Source organism: Neomonachus schauinslandi, chromosome 7 (genome assembly GCF_002201575.2).
Source record: "Neomonachus schauinslandi chromosome 7, ASM220157v2, whole genome shotgun sequence".
In the NCBI taxonomy this organism is placed as follows: Eukaryota; Metazoa; Chordata; class Mammalia; order Carnivora; family Phocidae; genus Neomonachus; species Neomonachus schauinslandi.
In genome coordinates this window covers 102,458,501-102,472,136 of record NC_058409.1, presented here as the reverse complement: position 1 = coordinate 102,472,136, position 13,636 = coordinate 102,458,501, and positions in this window count along the sequence as shown.

Genomic DNA, 13,636 nt, shown 5'->3' with positions numbered 1-13,636 from the left:
AGTGTCCAGATCTTCTCTTCAAACTGTATTCCTTAGGGAAATTTCTTGTACTTTTTGTCTTCTTTGTATTATTCTCTACCTATGAATGTAGTAAATTAATTCACACTAAGGTAGTATGAGGTGATTGAATGGTTGGGGACAATCCCCTGAATTCCCGCCTAGTCTACCTTCATCTCCTGCTACTCCTCTCCTTGCTCATTGCAGTACAACCAGAATTCCTTCTTTCAGTTCCTTGAATATATCAGTATCATTTCACATTTGTTACTTTTTCATGTGTCGTTCCCTCTACCTAGAACGCTCTTCCTCTGACTCCTCATATCTCTCCTTATTTCATCTTTAAGTCTCATGTGAAATGGACTCTGCTTGAAGAGGTTTTCCCGTGTCACCACATATTAAGTTGAACTGGTTGATGGGTAACAGCTGTTTGGACCATGGTCTTAAGGAGGATTCTGAGACTGAATCTATGCCTGCAAGGAAAAGGTGCTGTGATCAATTAGTGATGCCTGCCATGGGTATGGGATAGAACACTGCAGAATCGTTTCTGTACATTTTTTTCTTTGGCTGAAAGAATTTTGCTTTAACTAAAACCCAAAATTCTGGCTGTGCTGCTGACTTGCTATAAGATTTTTACTTAGTTATATGACCGCTGTGCCTGAGCATCCTTACCAACAAGTACCCACAGTGAACTCAGATCACCAACATATGTGGGTCATTGGGGGGGGAGGGGGGTGGGTGTTCAATAGATAAATGTGAATATTCAATGACATTTAGAGTTCCTAAGAAAGCAAGAAAACTTTAATGCCTTATTTTTAGAAATAATGACCCCTCATCTATATTTCTACACAACTATTTATAGGAAGAAACTATTAATCTTGCCTTTTAAAAAGCTAGAAAAAAAAAAGAGTCTATGTGGAAACACCTTTTGGCTGCCTCATTCTCTGAGGGTACTAGAGAAACTAGGTATGTCTCTGGGTTGTGTAGTTACTAACCAGATTGTGACCTTTGAGTAAGTCCATTAACCTCTCAGGGCATCGACTTTCTAATCGGTAGCAGACATATTGCACTTCTTCTAAGATACGGTGTCAAACTTCCTGTAATAAAAATGTTGGCAAGATGGAGAGACTCTGGAAAGTGGTGAAATTAAAGGGTAGGAGAGAGATTCTCTGGGGAAAACGATGGGGTTTGTTGGCTGCTGATGCAGGACTGCAGTGTCGCTTTAGGGGAGGCAGGGAATCTTCAAGTCTCTTTTCCCTGGTGTCTCTATCCAGTTTGATCTGTGACTTCAAATTAGTGTGTGAATGACAAGACACTACAAAGAAGCATTAGGTGATTTTGTGGGCAGCCTTATGTGTCCAGGATGGGAGAGAGGGCAGGGCTGGGGATCAGCCTTGGTCCAGAGAGACGTTGCTGCCTGCCAACTGCTCCTTGGGGAGCCCAGCAGCAGTCTGGGGAGTTACATGACTCCAGGCAAGTCTGATCAATAAAGGGCATCCTTACTATAGCAACGCAGCACGGTGGCAGGGCTGCTTGTGGATCACGTGCCCCTTCCCCAGACACTGTGGAGTTTGGAGCAGGCAATTAGAAGTTGGGGGCAGCTTCTCTCAGAGGTCGAAAAGCTGACAGATGAGCAAAGAGCTTTTCTGCTCTTCCATCCTATTGTGGGCATGGAAGACTTTTAGCCCACTCACCTTTGGTATTAGCCCTTCTTGGATTATATCAGAAAAATCACAGAAAAGGCTTAAAAGTAGAAGCATGGGGACGTCCACAAAAGGAGGAAGTTCTCTTATTAATAACAACAACAATAATGACAGCTAATTTTTATTGTTTGTGTGACTCTTTGATTAATGTCTGTCTCCCCCCTCTAAACTGTGGCTCCCTGAACACAGAGACAATAAGTGTTCTCACACACCCCTATGTCCACTGCATCTCGTGGCTCAATATATATTTACTGAATGAATGATTCAACTGTTTATTGCAAGACAGGCACTATACCAGGGCTTTAACATAGATCTTCTTGTTCAATCCTCACAAGGATTTTGTAAGATAAGTATTGTTATTACCCCCGTTTTATTGACAAATTGAAAAGAGGCCATGAGAGTTAAAGCAAGTTGCTTAATGTCAACCAAAAGTGTCTATGCTCTTACAGGAGGCACCTTGGTTTTATAGTTACTAAAGCAGGGTTTCCTAACTGTGATGATAGCTAGCTTTGGGGTTCAATTATTCTTTGTTGTAGAGGGCTGTCCTGTGCTTTTTAGGATGTTAGCAGCACCCCTAACCTGTATTTACTAGAAGCCATTAACACACCTCCTCCTCCCCATTTGTCTCTAGATATTGTCAAGTATCCCCTTGGGGGAAAATCATCCCCAGTTGAGAACCCCTATACTAAAGGAAAGCCCAAAGTGAGCTGAACTCTGAAAGATGGTTTATTTTGCCTGCCCTTCACAGTGTGTATGAACTGATGGTGTATTTGTTACACTTATTATAGGTGAAGGTGTTGCTTGGTGAAGCTCTAATGGGGTCTTTTGTAAAGCCACTTAGGTGTGTTTATGTGTGTGTGAACAAGGGAGTCATATCATGTCAGGGCTTTGGGGTCATGGCACATTGGTTATAAACTGGCAAGTCCCTCATCCTGGAACCTCCAGGGAGAGGACTCCAAAGGGTCTGTGAGGTTACTTCTGAGATTCATGTTAGCTCTAATATAAAATTGCATTTGTCCTAGAATGATGGCTGTAGGTAGCCTGATATATAGAAAGAGCAAATGCTTAGGAGACCTTTAGACTCTGATGTGAGTTTTCATGGACAAGTCATTTAATTTCTGTGAGCTTGCTTCCTCATCTGTAAAATTAGGGATTCTGAGAAGATTGCCTTAGATGATGGTCAGTTCTAAGGCAGCCAGGCTGACAACGGCTCCTACCTGGAACTAATGGTTTATGTGTGAAGACAAAGGAGATGGGACAATCCAAAGTTTCCTCAAAGATTACGTATTTAATCCTATTCCTGTCACCTGCATTGAGTACTTCTATGTACCATTATTCTAAGAGTTTCATATGTATTATATCAGTTAATCTTCATAATTCCTGATAAACACAGCCATGTAAAAATGCTTGGCTAGCTGATCACATAACTGGATTCCAATGTCTTTCCCCTGTTGACATTGTTTAGAGAACGTGGTTGAAGTTCAGTGAATTATCAATTAAATTCCACAAAACAATTTTGTTCCTATCTGCTGGATATGGAATTTGGGGACCAGTGATATTTTTTATTCCATATAACATATATGATAGGATAGTTTCATAATTATTCTTGAAACAAGTTGGGACCTTCATGCTGCTGGGAGAAGCAAAATAATTTCATATGATTCTCCCAAAATACAATACATATTGCATAATTTTCCTATTGAGAAGAATGATGTTTTCCAGATGCAATCATATATAAACCTAATTATGAAATGCCCACCAGGGTATAATTTAAATTAATCTATTCTGCTTTTAAAAAATGCATTCCTTCCACACTGAGATATTTTATTTATGCTTTAGAAAACTATATAATTTGAATTTTTAACTATCATGCCTAATTCCTCAAAAAAAAGCAATTAGTCATTGGAACTTCTTTCATTTGCTGTAGCAAATCTTCTATTCATTTTTAAATTCTGCTCAATTCTTCCTGTTCTTTGGGTTTGGAGGTCCTACAGTCCAGGTAGGGATAGTAGTGTTCACAGACCTGTATTCTAAACTGTTCTCTTCTACCATTTTGCTTAAGGTGGTTGTTTACAAACTTTTTCATGTCACATCACTATCAGTAAAACATCTTTGAGCATGCATCTGTAATGTATGCACAATTGTGATAAATTATATACATCTTGCTCACTTGCTGTATATTGATATTAGTAAAGTTCCATTTGTTTCCTTTTTTTAATGAAAATAAGGATGAAAACAAGCTGTATTGTTTCCATATCTGTTTGAGTCATTTTCCACACACTCCATTTGAGAGTCCACTGTGACAGAGAAGTAATACAGTCTATTTTCTTATTTCACTAATGGGGATATTATCTACCTTGCTTATTTCACAGAGTTGTGAAGAGCATCAAATGAAATAATAGTGAGTATAATAACAGTATCAGTTAGCTGTTGCTGTGTAACAAACCACCCAAAACTCAGTGGTTTAAAACAATAATTATTTATTAGCTTATGATTCTGTGGTTCAGCAGTTTGGACTGCGTTCTTTTGCCAGCCTTAACTGGACTCATTCTTGTAGTCACATATCAGCTGGTGGCTTAGGGGGGGGCTAGTGACCAGCATGGCCTTGTTTGCATATCTGGGTGTTGGTATTGGTTGTTGGATGGGCCTCCATGTGGTCTCTCATCCTCAAGGAGGCTAGCTTGGGCTTCTTCACATGGTGATGGGATTATCCCAAAAAGGTGAGAACAGATGAGAATCCTCTTAAGGCCTACACTTAGAACTGATATGTTACTTCTGCTGCATTGTACTGATCAAAACAAGTCACAAAGCCAGTGCAGATTCAAGGGGTGGAGAGAAAGACTCCATCCATCTCTTGATGGGAGTTGCAGAGTGCTTGAAGCTGGGTTATTTTAATGATTTTCCAAATAAACTTAAGATATATTGCTATACTAAGATGTTCTTAATAGTTTAGGTTGAAAGCCTTCATTTAGAGGACTTACCATAAGTTTTCAACTGTGTTTTGCTAGAAGTTTCATTCTTCTTTGCACCAAACTATTAGATATTTTAAATCCATAAATAATCATCTAGTGCAACCTTTTCTTCAACAGGTAGTGAAAATGAGGCTTAGGGACATTTGTTACTATGGTTATTTTTGCCTCATATACTTTCCAAAGAGCTGAGTAGGCTTATAATAGAAAATACAGATATAATAGAAGTGGATACATGGGTACAAATTTTGTTTGCTGTTTTAGTTTTTTAAGGTAAGATGGAAAGAGGAATAGTTGAATCAAAAAGTCTAGGCTGAGGAAAGCCATTGCACTTGGGGATAAATATAGATTCTAAGCTTTCAAACACTTAGGGCCAAAGGAGAATGTGTCTGCATAGCTATTATTATCCAATGAAACATAGCATTAAAAGAGAAAACCTCTTTTATTCTCTCAATTTGAACTCAGGGGGGATTTGCCTCGCAGGTATTTGTATAAGGAGCATCATGTCTTGATTGCTGTTGTTATTATGAGATATTTTACATATACCTGTTTTTTATGCTAGTTTTCCATGAGAGAGAATTATGCTGAGAGTAATAAATAAGAGACTATAAAACTCTTGGGGGAATTTGAAAAAGAGAGCAAATAAAACTTAAAAAAGTAGACTTATTGAAATAAAAACTTAATAGGTGAATCAAATTGCAGATTAGATACAATTAAAAAGCAAATTAGTGGATTAGAAGATAAACCTGAAGAAATTACACAGAACACAACACAGAGAAAGAGGTGGAAAATGTTAAGAGAAATAGTCATAGATTAAGAGAATCTAAACTATGTCTAAACAGAGTTCCAGGAGAAGAGAATAAGAAAGGGGGTAACATTTGAGGGGATAATGACTGATAATTTTCCTGGAGTTAATAAAATTTTCAGATTAAAAAAGAATAATGAGCAGGATAAAAAAAAATCTGTGGCCAAACATATAATAGTAAAACAAAGAAATCTTAAAAGCAAACAGGAAAAAGGCCTCCAGATCATCTATACACTTAGTTTTAATTTCTACAAATGAAAAATAATTAAACAACAAGGACTGAATTTCAGTAGCAACAATGGAGTCCAGAATATCTTCAAAGACTGAAAGCAGAAAACTGTCAACCTAGAATTATATATCCAATTAAACTATCTTTCAAGAATGGTTGGAAAAAAAAAAACTTGCATACAGACAACAACTGAAAGTGTTTGTAAGCTACCAACAATTCCTAAAAAAATCACTTCAAGGGGCACCTGGGTGGCTCAGATGGTTAAGTGTCTGCTTCAGCTCAGGTCATGATCCCAGGGTCCTGGGATTTAGCTCCATGTTGGGCTCCCGGCTCAGTGGGGAACCTGCTTCTCTCTCCTCTCTGCCCCTCCCTCTGCTCATTTGTGCTCTCTCTCTCTCTCCATCTTAAATGAATAAATAAAATCTTTAAAAAAATCACTTTGAAAGGATGGACTTTGGAAGGAAGGAAAATAATCTCGGGAAAAAAAACTGAGTGAGATAACACAAGCAATTGAAAAGAAGGCAAGAAAGGAGAAAAAAGGAAAACCACACATATACAAACCCAGGTGTTTGTTGTTTAAAAGAGATCCACCTAAAATTTTGAGGGCATAGAAAGGTTGAAAAATAAAAGGATAGAAAAAGACATACCAGGCAACCAGAAGAAAGATTGTATAGCTGTGTTAATATCTGACAAAATAGAGTTTAAGGCAGAACCATTACTGAAGATAAAGAGTGTTACCATTTAAATGAAAATGTTTCAACTCATCAGGGAAAGATAATGTTCTTAAATTTGTGTGTACCTAATAATATAGTTTCAAATTATATAAAGTAAAAACTGAAAGAATTACAAAAAGAAACTGACAAACATCATAGTGGGAACTTAAACATAACTTTCCTCAAAAACTGACAGATCAAGCAGATAAAGTATTGGTAAGAATAGAGAATATTTGAATAATAAAATTAACATTGATTTATATGTCACATGTAGTTCTATAACCTAACAATGAAAGATACTCATTTTCAAAGATACATATAACATTTATGGAAATTGACTCTTTAGTAAGCCATAAACCAAATCCCAACAAATTTTTAAAAATCAGCATTAAAAAAAAGAAAAAAAATCAGCATCATGTGGATACTGATTCATATAGGCCCTATTTTCTTACCACAGTTAAGACATAAAAAAATGAATTGTCCCCCCCAAAATATTTTATATATAGAAACTAAGAAAAGCATAATTCTAAATAACTTGTGTCAAAAGGTAAATTATAATGAAAATTAGAAAATTCTTGGATCTGAACAATAGCAAAAGCATTACGTGTTAAAATTTGTGGGATATAAGAAAGATGGTGCTAGAAGCAAATTCAAAGCTATATTTGCTTGGAATAGAAAAGAAGAAAGACAAAAATTAGTAAGCAAACATCTAATTTAAATTAGAAAAAGATGAGAAACAAAGAATATGGAAGCAAGGAACTAGTAAAGATAATAAAGAAATGAACGTAGGAGGAAGCTTTGAACTTTTTACATGCTAGCCGTGATTGTCACTAGTGCTATTCACCAAATATTTCCACTCCTGGGCTAATGGGATGGCATTTTTCCTGCCCTTGGAGCTATGTGTGGCCATGTGATTTGTTTTGGCTGATGAAATGTGAGTGGAAGGAGGAAGTGTCATTTCTGGGTGGAAAACTGGTTTGCTAGTGTATGATTTACAAAGAACTCTGTCTTTCCCTCTGCCCTGCTGAATGAATAGCAATGCTCCAGATGGTGGCTGCTCCATTAGCCTGATACAGAAACAATGCTCCCATCCTACCTACAATGGACATGTAGTGTGAGCAAGAAATAAAGATCACTGGTTGTGATTTGGCAATTGTTCGTTATAATGGCATAACCTAGTGCAGTAATTCCCAACCTTGTGCTGATTTTGCCTTTGAGGAAACATTTGACAATGTCTGGAGATATCTTTGGTTGTCACAACTTGGGGTGGGGGAGTTGTGCTACTGGTATGCAGTGGATAGAGTCCAGAGATCCTACTGAACATCCTCCAATGGACAGGACAGCCCACAGGACAAAGAATTATTTAGCACAAAATATCAATAGTGCCAATGTTGAGAAACCCTGATATAGTGTATGTGGCTTGATAAAATACCATAAATATTCTACAAGTCACAATTCTTCTCTATAGGCATGGTAGAAATGGCCTTGACTTGAAGATATTAAGATAGTAATGAGCAAGTGTTTTCCAAAACAAGTGGAATCCCATTGAGTTTTTGGCTTCCGTTCCAGGGGATTCTTCAGTAGATCCCTGACTTTGTTCAATATACTCGGGCCAGTTTTTTTCTCTTCCCTCCAGTGAGGCTTGGTGAAAATCAAGCATAATGATCGGACCAAGAGTGTTAACGTAGAGTAGAGTCACTGTGTACCTTGTGATGTAGGCAAAGGTCACTCACCAGTGGGGGATTCTTTCTCTCTCCAGATTTCCAGGTAATTCTCTTCACTGGAGTCATAAGCCTCCTGTCAAATGGTGTCTGTACCTGCTCCTCTCTCTGTCTCTGGGTCTCTTCATCTATCTCCTCTTGCCTTTCCTCTTTTTCCCTTCTTCCTTCCATGCAACCAAAGTAGTGGCATGACCAGGATCTTTGCCTCAGAAACAAGTTGAGTCATCTCTCTGCAGCTTCTTCTCCTGTGTGGCAGTTAGTTGTGCAAGCTACTTCACTGACCACAGCCCAGGCCAGCTTGAAGTTGGGCATTGCAAGCAAACATGTTCTTTTTTGTAGTCTGTGAATGTCTGGGTTTATTCATTTTGGAGCTGGTAGGTGTGATAGATTGATTGTCTAACTAGACAAAAGCAATGTTCCACATGGTCCAGTCCAGTCCACTCAAATTCTCTGCATTGAGATTTGGAGCCAAAGGTTCTAGTGATAGTGTTACTTTGATTCCATCTGCCATTATTCCTTGAGTGACTCAATCCCCTGAACGAGGCATCTGAGAGGATGCCTGCAGTTTGGGGTATTTTAAGATTCCTCGGCCATAATACTATATAATTGCAGGCCAAATAAACCTCATTTCTAACACTCTTCAGCAATTTAATTCACTAGTTTAGCAAGACTAAGTCATGATTGATCTCAGCAGAGAACTTTTATCCTCTTGCTCAAAACACTCAATGATGAGTTAGTTATCAGCTAGCATTTTTGAGCACTTACTATTTACTAGATGATAGTATAAGCATTTTACATGGATTATATGATTAAATTCTCAGGAACCCAATTTTAAGCAGATACTATTATTACCCTGACTTAACATCTGAACCCAGCAGAGAGCAGAGAATTTAAGAAATTTGCTATTAGGTAGAATGGCTGGCACTGCAACATGCCACTCTTGGGCTCCAGAGACTGATGCTCATCCTATGTCTTAGATTGTAATCATCCCCCCCCCTTTTTTTTCAGGCCAGAAGGTGGTGGTCTTCCTATGGTGGGACATGTAGCCCATGTAGAGACCCACACTAGGTAGAACTGGTGCTGCCCCTTCACTCAATCTTGTCCTGCCTGGGCCTTGGGAACAACAATTTGAAACATGGGGTCTTGGTATGTAGCATCCATACTCAGAAGTCAAAATGGAAAACTGACCTCGTGCAGTTGCAGTGCTTGTTTCTCTTGCACTGAATACAAAGCCTTTGGTAGACCCTCAGGGGACATCAGATAGAAAAGCAAGTACGTCAGGTTGATTTGGGAAATTGGTGCTGTAAGGTCCTCAGAATCACAACCCCCGTGTTTCCTTAATTAGAGAGGTGGTCCTACAATCAATATTCTTGCTATTCCTTGCTATGCTATTCCCCCTGCTTCCCAGCTAGCTACTCTGGGGATTTTCAGCTGACGACGGTGCAATCCTCCTGGGACTGTGCAAGGCACAGAGGGGGAGACGGAACATAATTTGTTGGCCTGTTATATGGGGTTGCTAAAGCACAGGACTGCATTTATCAAAGCCAGCATGGTTCCCCCGTGATTTTATATTCAGAATGCGTGTTCCATGGTTCACTTACAAGTGATGGCAGGATGCAGCAGATAGGCTGAAGCATTGTCTAGAAATGTTTAAGCATTTTAATTTTTTTTTCCTTTTGCTGCAAGAAAAGAATACACAAAACTCCAAGTAAGAAACACTGTCCCAAGCCCTGAATTCTGCCCAGATGTCTCTTACCTGCTGCTTAGAAATGTGCAAGTATTTGAGGAAGAAGGATGAACTTTTCTATCACTATGGGAATCCAAAACTAGTTTATATTTTCTTACCAAATGAAAGAAACAGAGGTGAGAAGAAAGAAAATAACTGATTAGTCTTGAGGCATGGTCAAAACAGGTCACCTAGGCTGTGTTTATAGGGATAATATAATTACAGCCATTTTCAAAAGTGCTCAGCCTCCCCCAAAATAAATATTAGTGAGGAAAGATAAGTTAGGAACCCCAATTAGCCAGATTGGAATGGTTTCACTGCTTGGATATGTAACTCTCCAGTTCACTTTTCTTGTATAAACACAGCTGTGATGTACCAGCACATGCCTTGGCATGCCAGGATGCAGAGGTAAGATGGAAGTTCTTAAAGAGAATTGTGGAAGCTGTCTTTATCATCTTGTCCCTTGCCACCTTGCCTTAGGACCATGTATTTATTTGGCATAAAATTGACAAAGAAAACACAAGCTCAGCTAAATGGTTCCTTTATAACCTGAAGAAAAGACCTTGAGTTGTGACCTCAAAAGAGTTATAACAATAAAAAAAAATTCCCTTAAAACACTTATTCTTCTGTAATTTAAGCTATTTCACTGTTGCTATTGTTAAAGAATGAATTGGCATATTATTTTACTTGCTTCCCATCTTGGGACAGAGAATGGTCTAATAAAATGTCAGGTTGCTCTTCAAAAAGGCATTGTCCAGCCTGAAAACATCCACAGTTCCTGAAACTTAGTCTTCATTTGGGAAATTAGCTAATGACAATCAAAGAGAATGTTTAGAGAAGCAGTGAAGAGAAAGGAAAACAAAGGGAATAAAGTTTGAGCAGGGGTGAATTTATACACTCCAGCTTCAGGGTTTGAAACAGCGTGAAATCCAACAACTATTCATTGAAGACCTCCTCAGTGTAAGGGATTAATGTTCTGCATTGGGGATAAAAACAGGAGTTCGTTAGCTCTCAGTGTTGGTGCTCAGTAACTTTATAACCTGAGGTGAATGGAAGCTTTCAACCAAGTAGTTGAGCCTAATGCCGTATTTAAAAAAAATTTTTATACAACTGTCTGATCAAAGAGTGTTCTTTTCTGGGCTAATGTTGGCACAGTCAGAGGAGAGAACCAGATAAACATGGAATGGCAAATAGATTTCCTTTCTTGTGACAATACTAATCAGTAGAGTCAGCTCTGAGAAGATGACTGAGGCCAAGTCTGGGTTTGATTAATGATGTCTGTCATGGGCACAGGAGGAGAGAATGGTGGCAGGCTGTGGTATACTTGATATCTGTGATGTAAATTATATTATTTGAGCTGTAGCAAAGGCTATGTCTATCCCCCAAATAGCTTCTTCACTCCTTTACTGAAGTACTTGAAAACAATCACCTCTTATTTGCTGCTTGGCCTACATCATTATTTAAAAAAAAAGAGAGAGAGAGAGCTAACATGTATTGGGTTCTTCATATATACCAGGCAGTACTTGCACTTTGCACATATTATCTGATTTATTCCTGTTTTACAGATGAAGACAATGAGACTCACATTCTCTAGAAATTGAACCAAAGTCCTTTGGGATCTAAAGTCTATGCCTCTAACCACTGTGTTTGTATGGCACATTCTTTCTGGGCTTTCGGTGAGGCCTTTCATGCCCCTCTTCATTATGTTGAGAAAGCATGTCTCCTGAGAAACCAGGAGAATATTGAACAAGAGCGTGGAGAACACAAAATGTACAACACAGACCTGGAACAACTTTGACTCTAATCTGTTGCAGGCCACAATTTCCCAGGTCAAGCAAGCCACTGATTCTTCAAAAAGCACTGGCCTATTTAGTGGAGGTCCTCCTTAGGGATCCAATGTACTTCCTAAAATGATGAGTTTGTAAAATTTGCTTTTTTTAAAGGCAATAATTTAAAATTACCGAGAACACAATGGGGCTATGTTGACAGTAAGAGATGTTTCGATGGGTCTAAGGCATGAGATGCTGCAGAGAAGAGAAGACAAGTCAGAGTGGTCATTGCAGAGGGGAACAGTACTCATTCACTTCTTTATTCAATTGCTCATTTACCCAACAAAGACTTACCAAGTACCTACTTTACTCTAGGCATCTCATCAAATGCTGGGGATGTACTGCACAGAGGGAGGTTTCAGAAGGGAGGAGACTGGCTCTGAAAATAAATGATATACTTAACAGAGTTTGCTTAAGGTTGCACTGACTTCCACCCTTTCCACTTGGAGAGTCTGCTTTCTTCACTATTAATATCACTATTATTACAACACTCACATCATTTTAATTTTAAACAACATAGATGAGACATGAACATATGTATGCATCATTTAAAGTAAAGAAAGGTCAAATGCAATATTTTATCTGGAATATGATCATAGCCATGTAAAAATTATATGAGTGTAGCAGGATGACCTAACGAAAAATGTGTCTGAAGATTTTGAAACATTTACGAGTAAAAGCTGAAAAAAATCCTGTCATTTAGAAGCTGCAAAGATTTTCTGTCTTATAAGAAAGTCAGCTTTCTGAACTTGTCTGGGTCAGACTGGGTTTTTGTTCTAGGAGAATCACCAAATTGTCTCTATGTTACGCAAATGTAAAGCAAGACCAGCTCTTATTTGGGGGGCTTGTAAAATCATAGAGATACTCTTTACTGAGAAACTGAATGCCCTGTGTGATCATGTACATTTGTTGCCCACGTGTGAGTCAGAGCTCCTCATGTTTCTTTTTTTCTGGGTGATTTAGAGTACACGGTGCCTTAGATATGGTTACCTGTGTCTGGGGTGACCTGGAGATTACTATTTGAACTACTGCCTCCAGGGGAAATGATTTGATCTTCCATTTCATTCCATTTCATTCTGGGAGGATCAGACTGGGTTGGAGTAGGGGATGGACTGGATTTTTGATGATCTCTTTGAGATCTGGATTATTGTTCTTTTATATTAATTTCATGCTGGGACCAAAGAATGGGACCACATTCTTGTGAGTGAGGGTAGCATTTGCTCTGGGTGGGAATGTATAGCCTCTGTCGATCACCCTGGCTAAAAGTGGATCTACTAGGAATGAAAATTATGGTCTGGGATGAGGAGGCACTTCTTTTCTCCTTGGGAGATGTGGCTGTGGGACCTAGACTGTAAGGAAGGGAGATGGCTTTGGCTACACTTTGAGTTGAGGCTAGGCCAGGGGATATCTCCATAAGGGACTCCCAGAGGAAGCATCTGAGCCTATTCTAGGGATAGAGGCAAGTTTTTCTCTGTTGTAGCTTTCTTTTGTTCTTCTTGAACTATAAATGAAATCATATTAGAAGTTGGAGACTGGTCTCAATACTGCTGTGCAGAATCAGGGAAAAGGCCTCTTGCATTTTGGGGATTCCAGACTAGAGAGGAGACTCAGTTCTGCTCTCCCTCTGAGGCCACTGTGATGGAGCCAAGACCTGGGTTCCTGGAACTGCTGGAGAGGCAAGGTGCAGGGAAAGTCAGGTAATTGCTACCTCCCCTCCCCTTCCCAATGACCGCCCCTCCCCCACCCCCAATTCTCCTAGATACAAAAGGCAAGGGAATCCTGAAAGGGGGGGGGGCCTCCTAAAATTTAGCAGTCAAGCTGGTAAGGCTTAAAAACCTGGGCAGGCAAACTCATTTGTAAACAATAAAAAGGAAAGAGATGGTAAATTAAAAAAAAAAAAAGAAAAGAAAAATAGGAAAGAAATGAACTTAGGTTTTCAGTGCCTTT